The following is an 8908-nucleotide window of genomic DNA, read 5'->3' as shown; positions in this document are numbered from 1 at the left end:
AAAAGCTGCATCTTAAGAATAGTGAGAGAAGACAGAGTTGCCTGGAGAAGTGACAACTGCCCTGGATTGCTTAGAAATCCTATTAGATGGTAAAAATAAGTATCTGTCTTATTATACCACTAGTGGCCCTGCACACGAATCCGTGCATGAGTAGCTCGCTTGCCGCTTGCCTCAGCTGGCCACCCAGCCCACCGCCACTGGTAGCTCTCTGCAGCTCATAGCTCACTGCCCCACCCTCCTGTAGCTCTCTGCCTGCTTCCCTGCCCTCCTGTAACTCTCCGCTCCTTGTAGATCGTTCGAGATGTTACAGCGTCCCAGTTAATTTGCATATTCCTCTATTATTATATTAAATGACCAATTAGCTTATAGTATACACATAACTCACTGAGGTGAACTGTAAATGAAGAAGTTGAGTGTGTTAGTATGTTAGTTCTATAAATTTAGTGATCCTTCATTGTTTATTAAATGATGAGCCAGCTATGTGAAACATTCCTCAGCATGGCGATGATTATGACATGGCAACAGTGATAATGACAGCCAAGCAGGCCATGACAACCACAATATAGAGCAAATCATTGAGCGCTTACTTTGTATCACACATTGTTTCATTTTAAAGAAGATGAAACTGTGCTTTCAGTTACATTATTCGCTCAAAATATGAAATCTGGGGAGTGGCAGAGGCAATTGCATCTGGTCTCTTTGCCTCCAGAGCTGGACACCATCCCCACTAACCCTAACAGCTCTATGACTAGACGAAAGCCTGCATTGGCCACCGTCTCTCAGAATAACACTGGAGCATTTTTGTTTTCTTCCTTGCAGCTATCCTTTTATGAACAGAGACAGTTTCCTCCAAGTGTCATGGTGCGGCTGGGCTATTTAGAAATTCTCTGAGTCTTCACAGAGACTCAATCCTGCGAAAAGTATGGAAATATCATAAATTCATATCTCTGGGAAGGGTGTCTTGCTTTTCCAAGCATAGAAATATGAATGCAGAAAAAAAGTGTAGACAAAGTACAAAGTGTTTTCTTTTTCTTTCACAATGGCTATTAGTCATGAGGCATTACTTATTTTAAATTAATTTTATTGGGGTGACATTGGTTAGTAAGTTTATATAGGTTTCAAGTGCATAATTCTATAATACATCACCTGTATATTGCATTGTGTGCTCATCACCCAAAGTCACCATGTAGTTGGCCCCTTTACCCTTTATTACGGTCCACTCGCTCCCTTCTCTGGTTGCCTCCTTGTTTCATCACATTCAGACCTGACAGTTAGCTGGAAGGAAGGAACTGGCCAATTATCCAGACCCCCCTTTACATATTCTAAAGCAGCGGTTCTCAACCTGTGGGTCTTGACCCCTTTGGGGTCGAACGGCCCTTTCACAGGCGTCGCCTAAGACTATCGGAAAACACATGTAATTACATATTGTTTTTGTGATTAATCGCTATGCTTTAATTATGTTCAATTTGTAACAGTGAAATTGGGGGTCACCACAACATGAGGAACTGTATTAAAGGGTTGCGGCATTTGGAAGGTTGAGAACCACTGTTCTAAAGAAAATAACAAGCAAACAAAAAATTATAATTATCTTTTCATTAAAAGCTTGAATTAAGTGAAAAGGATGTGAAAAATACACCAAAGAGGGAAATTGCAAATTGAAGGATGAGAAGAGATAGCTAAAGAAAGTGGTAGACAGGTTTGATTAACTGTAGTGAAGGTCATAGTAGAAGTATAATGAAGAAAGTTATTCAAAGTCAGGCATAATTACAGTGCACGATGCAGCATGTTAATTGTGAATGACTGATAGTAACACAGCCCATATGAAATATGTTCTGCTTTTCTGCACTTACAGTGATTGTCATAACACCTAATCTGAAAAAAAAAATGGAAAGAAGAAGCAAAGATGTGATATTTTCATTCAGATGACTGTTAATACTGCTGCTTACTCCTTTCCATTAGCCACACCCTCATTAGTCGCTGCATTTAGCCTAAGCACTTGTTTTCATGGTCGCATTGGCTAATGTATGAAGCCAGACAATATTTGACCACTCTTTTAAAATTAAAATTGTACAATAAAATCTTCAACACAATATTTTACCAATGTCACTCTGAATAACTTTTGGATTCCATACACTGGGACATTGGGAAAGTGATTCATCTTCTCATAGTGGTTTCCATTCTGCATTTTAAAATGTTACACCCTCAACAGCTTTTCCATAAAAATCTGTCGTTGTCCTTCATATTTAAATATGTTATTACAAAATTTAATGTTATTTTTGTATGTAAGACTGATAAAAGTAACATCTATATATACATTGAGGATATTTTTAAGAAAGTATAAATATATAGTAATATATAAGTTTTTCCTCATGTAATATGAACACATTTATATTCCTGAAGCAAAGATATCATCCACCACACACTTGCCTTCTGCAGTTATTTTTTATTATATGTATTCCTTAAATTGTGTCGCATTTTTTTATTATGGACAGTATTCACATCAAGTGGATTATCATATATCTAGTCATGGGGTAGAAATAGTGAAATAAACTAATAAAAATGATACAAAAAGTAAGTAAGGCAGAATTTTAAAAAAGAAAGCTCTACCTAAGATGCCACAAATCTGTGTCACAGCTCTCATCTTTTGAAATATGTTACTCCCGAATCCAAACTTTCCTAAGTAATTTTGCTTCCATCCCAGGTGTCTTTAAAGGTCAAGGTGAGCTAAATATTTTGCATTAACAAACACTGCAGCCATATTCTTCCATCAGACCTCTAGGTTTCCCTCATGCACAGGTGGAAAGAACATGCATCCTGCAGAAACTCCGGTTTAGGCTCCAGTCTGATAAATTGGGTATTTGATCTTACAAACAATTTGTTTTCTGGTTAAACATGTTTCTTTTGTTCCTTGAATTAAATCACTAATCTACAACAGTTAATTCGAACTGTTAAGGCTCCCTAGCATTTTTTCTATAATATGTCTATTCCAACAAAACCAAAAACGCCTTCCTCTGTTTATTGTCATTCTATAGTCTATAATAACTTACATAAATATATATGGTGTTATACCTGTATCACAGCACGCATACCATATATAATATACTTTGTGTATAGTATATACTACATATAATTATACACTAACTAGAGTATACATGAATATATAATTTTAACTATATAATTTATGTATGTATTAGGAGCATACACTTTTCATCTAAGTAAACTGGTAGGACATTAAGGTATATGGTTTCAGGGCTGGCCAGAGAATGGAAATCTATAAGAGTTTGTTCTCTCTCTCTCTCTCTCTCTCTAAAACAGAAAACAAGTAATCAGCTAAAAATTCATTTGGGAAAAATGTGTTTGGGTTTAAGATGAGAGGAGATGCTATCGCTAAGGAAATAAGATACTATAATTTCTGGGCAGCCTTAAGAGCCTACTGGAGATGCTGACCAATTACTACAATTACTATATATTGTGAAATCACTCAGCGATTGTTCTTTTAGGGCCACACTTCGCAGCAGGAGTGAGGGTGAAGAGTTCCTATAACCAAGGATGTGGTCCTCTCAAAAGCCTACAACGAAGTAGGAGAAAGTGTGATTAGGGTGAGAGTGAAAGATGGTAGCACCAATGAATGGGAGGGCCAGTTGTGTGAAAGATTTTTGAGTTGGGTAGTAGAGTGAGGTAAAGAGTCAGATAGACTTTGGTTAGGGATTGGGGTCCATACATATAAACATTATATAGGAATTTGTGAACATACAATTACAAGTTGTCAATGCTGTTTTAATAGGGAAGGGCTGTCAGATATAGTCTCATTTCAGGGTGTTTATTCTGCACAATAATTTTTATGGCATTTTAATTTAAAAAGGCAAAACACAATAAATTTTAAAGATCCCTAAGCCCCTGAGAGGTCCTTTTAATAAATATTTATGTCCTAATAACTTAATGAATATTTATATTCTAAAAAATTGGTAACCTTTTTATTTTTTTTATTTATTTTTTATTTTTTTTTAATATATTTTATTGATTTTTCACAGAGAGGAAGGGAGAGAGACAGAGAGCTAGAAACATCGATGAGAGAGAAACATCGACCAGCCGCCTCCTGCACACCTCCCACTGGGGATGTGCCCGCAACCCAGGCACATGCCCTTGACCGGAATCAAACCCGGGACCCTTCAGTCCGCAGGCTGACGCTCTATCCACTGAGCCAAACCGGTTTCGGCAATTGGTAACCTTTTTAAAAAACTAATACACACAAGCCCTGGCAGAGTGGCTCAGTTGGTTGGAGTGTTGTCCCATACACCAAAAGTTTGTTGGTTTCATTCCTGTATGGGCACGTATGGGGGGCAACCGATGGATATTTCCCTCACATCCATGTTTCTCTCTTTTTCTTCCTTCCTCTCTGTCTAAAAATCAATGACCACATCCTCAGGTGAGGATTGAAAACATAATAATAATACACACAAATAGATAATAAATTTATTTTATTCGTGAAGAACCACAGTAACTTTTTAGTAAGATGTGTTTTGAGCTTTGCACAGCTTCTATTTCTTAGACTTTATTTTTTGCAGAAGTTTTGGGTTCAGAGCAAAATTGAGAGTAAAATACAGAGCTTTCCACCCACCTGCTGCCCTGACCCATGCGTAATCTCCCACATCCACATTTCCTACCAGAGTGGTCCTTGGTTATAACAGATGGACTTACATAGACGATTCATAGTCCCCATAAGACCATACTTTTCGTTAGCGTTCATTCTTTTTTTTTTTCTTTTTTTTTTTATTTTAATAATTTTTTTTTAATTAATTAAATCTTTATTGTTCAGATTATTACATTAGTTACTCTTTTTTCCCACCATAACTCCCCTCCACCCAGTTCCAACCCCACCCTCTGCCCTCACTCCCCACCCACTGTCCTCATCCATAGGTGCACGATTGTTGTCTAATCTCTTCACTCACCCCCACACCCCTTTCTCCCCCCCCCCCAAGAATAGTCAGTCCATTCCCTTTCTATGTCCCTGATTCTATTACAATCACCAGTTCATCAGATTATTTATTCACTTGATTTTTAGATTCACTTGTTGATAGATGTGTATTTGTTGTTCATAATTTGTATCTTTACCTTTTTCTTCTTCTTCCTCTTCTTACAGGATACCTTTCAGCATTTCATATAATACTGGTTTGGTGGTGATGAACTCCTTTAGCTTTTTCTTATCTGTGAAGCTCTTTATCTGGCCTTCACTTCTGAATGATAGCTTTGCTGGATAAAGTAGTCTTGGTTGTAGGTTCTTGGTATTCATCACTTTGAATATTTCTTGCCATTCCCTTCTGGCCTGCAAAGTTTCTGTTGAGCAATCAGCTGACAGTCGTATGGGTACTCCCTTGTAGGTAACTGAGTTTCTTTCTCTTGCTGCTTTTAGGATTCTCTCTTTGTCTTTTGCTCTTGGCATTTTAATTATGATGTGTCTTGGTGTGGTCCTCTTTGGATTCCTTTTGTTTGGGGTTCTCTGCGCTTCCTGGACTTGGAAGTCTATTCCTTTCACCAGGTAGGGGAAGTTTTCTGTCATTATTTCTTCAAATAGGTTTTCAATATCTTGCTCTCTCTCATCTTCTGGCACCCCTATAATTCGGATGTTGGTACGCTTGAAGCTGTCCCAGAGGCTCCTTACACTATCTTCATATTTTCGGATTCTTTTTTCATTTTGCTTTTCCGGTTGGGTGTTTTTTGCTTCTTCATATTTCAAATCTTTGACTTGATCCTTGCGACCCTCTGGTCTGCTGTTGGGAGTCTGTATAATATTCTTTATTTCAGTCAGTGTATGCTTAATTTCTAGTTGGTCCTTTATCACAACATCGAGGGTCTCATTAGATTTCTTGAGGATCTCACTACATTTATCGGCGGTCTTACCAGTCTTTTCGAGGGCTTCTAAACAGTTCTTTAAAGACCTTAAAAGTGTGGTTTTGAACTCTATATCCAACAGTTTGCTTTCCTCCAATTCTGTCATTTGTGTCCTGTTTCTTTGTCTCGGCATGTTTTTATGCTTCGCTGTGTCGATAGAGTGCCTTTCTGTGCTAAGTGTCCCAATTACCTAAGGTAGACACTGTTGGTGCACCCCCTTGTGGGCTTTGTGCACAGTCTTGTTGTGGTTAAGCCTTGATTTTTGTAGTTACCACTGTGAGGAACTGACCTCCAGGTCAATTGGCTGTGAGAATCAGCTGTGTCTGCGGTGGGAGAACTTCTGTGCTGGAGACACCCCTCTGGGGCTAGACTTGCTTCGATGGGGCTTTGGTGCTCACTGAGTCTGCCTCCTAAGTGTGTCTTTTATGGTTCCACAGAGCTTAAAGCTGGATGGTCCCACTCTGACCTCTGGGCTTCCTGGCTCCTGGATCTCTAGGGAGGTGCTAATCTAGCCTTTGCCTGAGGCTATCCAGCAAAAGCCTCCCTGCAGGGCTTGGGCGGGGCGGGTCCCACGGGATCAACAGGGCGGGGTTAGCAATTATGGCTGCTCTCAGTCTTGCCCTCAGAGGCTCTGCTTCTCAGTGTCCCAGTAGTCGCTGCAAGCCCCACGGAGAGAAAGCTGCCCTAGGGTTCTGAGCGATGCCAGATAGTCCCGCTTCTCCCGTATGAGTGTGGGTCCTTAGAGACTCGCCCGGAACTGGAGCTCAGAGCCTGAGACTCCCTCCCGATTGAAAACAACCGCGCCCTCAGCCTCCAGCCCGCTCCACATGCACTCCGAACCTTAGTATTTTACTTCAGCACTGCGCCTCCTCTGAGCCTCGGTATGCTTTTCTCTTTCCTCCTAGTTGTAGAACATCCACTCAGCCAGCGTTCCTGTGGTTCTGGATGATGTCCGTTCCGTCTTTTAGTTGTATTTTTGAAGTGGTTGTTCGAGGCAGCAAACTCCCGTGTTTACCTATGCCGCCATCTTGGTTTCTCCTAGCGTTCATTCTTGATGTTGTACACTCTATGGGTATGGACAAATGTGCAATGACATACATTCATACTGTGGTATCATTCAGAATATGTCACTCTCCTAAAAATCCTCTCTGCTCTGTCTATTCATAGCTCACATCCCCACTCAATCCCTATCAACCAGTTTTTTTTTTTGTTTTTTACTGTCCCCATAGTTTTGTCTTATCTAAAATGTCTTGTTAGAATCATATAGTATGTAGTCTTTACAGATTGGCTTCTTTCACTAGCCATACATATTTTTTCTAATATTTTATTGATTTTTTACAGAGAGGAGGGAGAGGAATAAAGAGTTAGAAACATCAATGAGAGAGAAACATGGATCAGCTGCTTCCTGCACACCTTACTGGGGATGTGCCTGCAACCAAGGTACATGCCTTTGACCGGAATCAAACCTGGGACCCTTGAGTCCACAGGCCGACGCTCTATCCACGGAGCCAAACCGGTCTGGGCATCCATACATATTTAAGGTTCCCTGTAACTTACTTATTCACCAGCCTGCTGAAAGGTTTTTATACAAGATTTTTAAAAATTTAAACATACATGTATATTTCATGTTAAGTAATTTATGTAACATTAACTTTTATGTATATGTATATATACTTATCATCATTGACAAAGTTTATTTGGTTGAGAAAAATAAACCTAACTTTAGAAGAAGTGAATAATATAATGTAATAATTTTATTCATGTGTAAATTTGTCAATCTGCTATTTTTCAATAATTTATATACTTTGTTACTCTTTTTGAGTATAACATACTTTAATTGTTATCAGAAATGAAACATGCTTTATTGGCTCAATGCTGAGGTATTTGACAAAGTGCATGCTACAAGTTCAGAATGATAGGCTTATACACTGTTATTTAGTATTCATAGTCACCTAATGTGAAAGATCCTACCAGATAGAGATAACTAAAGTTCAACGTAGAACAGGTAGAGTTAAAACTTAAGCCATGTATAGGTTTTATGATTATAGACATAAAACGAAGTGTGGTCAATAAATCTCATTTTCGGTGCTATTTAAAGTTGAGACAAAAATATTATTATCCTTGTTCAACAATGGGAAAACATTAACAGTATGAGAAACAGATTTGTCAGTTGGTGTTGCTGTTATTTACTATATTTAAATCAAAGGCACTTGATTTAAATACTCATATTTTTAAGTGGACTATTGTACATAGCATGACATTTTTCATCAGTAATCATGATTATCTTTATTCTTTATAACTGGGACACATTTCTGGCAATATGTCCCTAACTGCAATTTAGTTGCTGATTTGTGATTGTGTTTCCCCTTCCTAATGAAATGGTTACTAAAGGGTGAAGAAAGCAATACCAGCTTTTCAAATGTGGCTTCAGCTTCTCATTGGAAGTAAATTAGATTCTCTCTTGGACTGGAGTACTATGGTGGTTATTTGACAAATAACATCTTTGTGACCAGATAAACTTAAGTAAAGCGTTAAGTACTGTATTAAACCTGAATTCAAGTAGAGTTTTATTCTGAGTCTAGTGGTCACTAATACCAACTTTGTGATAGAGTCTGAAATATAGTAATGAAGTGTACTAGGGACAAGTCCAGCACTCCTTCCCCTCCTTCCCCAAGATAACACATAATATCCCAGGTATCTGTACTGTAACCATCAGAGATGTCACAATAAGGAAACCTTTTATAGCCTGTGTATTGAGAAGCAATGAAGCATAGTAGGGTTGAGTGTAGGCTTGGGTACTTGCCTGCTTACTGGGATTTGAACCCTAGTTTGAAGTTTCTAGGCAAGTTCCTTAACCTCTGCTACATGGGAACGATGGCAGGATTGATGTGAGCAGCTGTAGGAAAGTCCCAGAATTCCAGGTTCTTCTGCACTTGTAGATCCTGCTTTGTGTTACCCTCTTAGAGAGACCAGCAGCTGCTGAGTGTGCTCCTTCCCTGAAGTTTGATGACTCAGGGCC

Source organism: Myotis yumanensis, unplaced genomic scaffold, assembly GCF_028538775.1.
Source record: "Myotis yumanensis isolate MYYU_CA2020_CCGP unplaced genomic scaffold, mMyoYum1.0.hap1 SCAF_3, whole genome shotgun sequence".
Lineage (NCBI taxonomy): Eukaryota > Metazoa > Chordata > Mammalia > Chiroptera > Vespertilionidae > Myotis > Myotis yumanensis.
The sequence above is the reverse complement of the archived record's forward strand: the minus strand, read 5'-3'. Positions refer to the sequence as shown.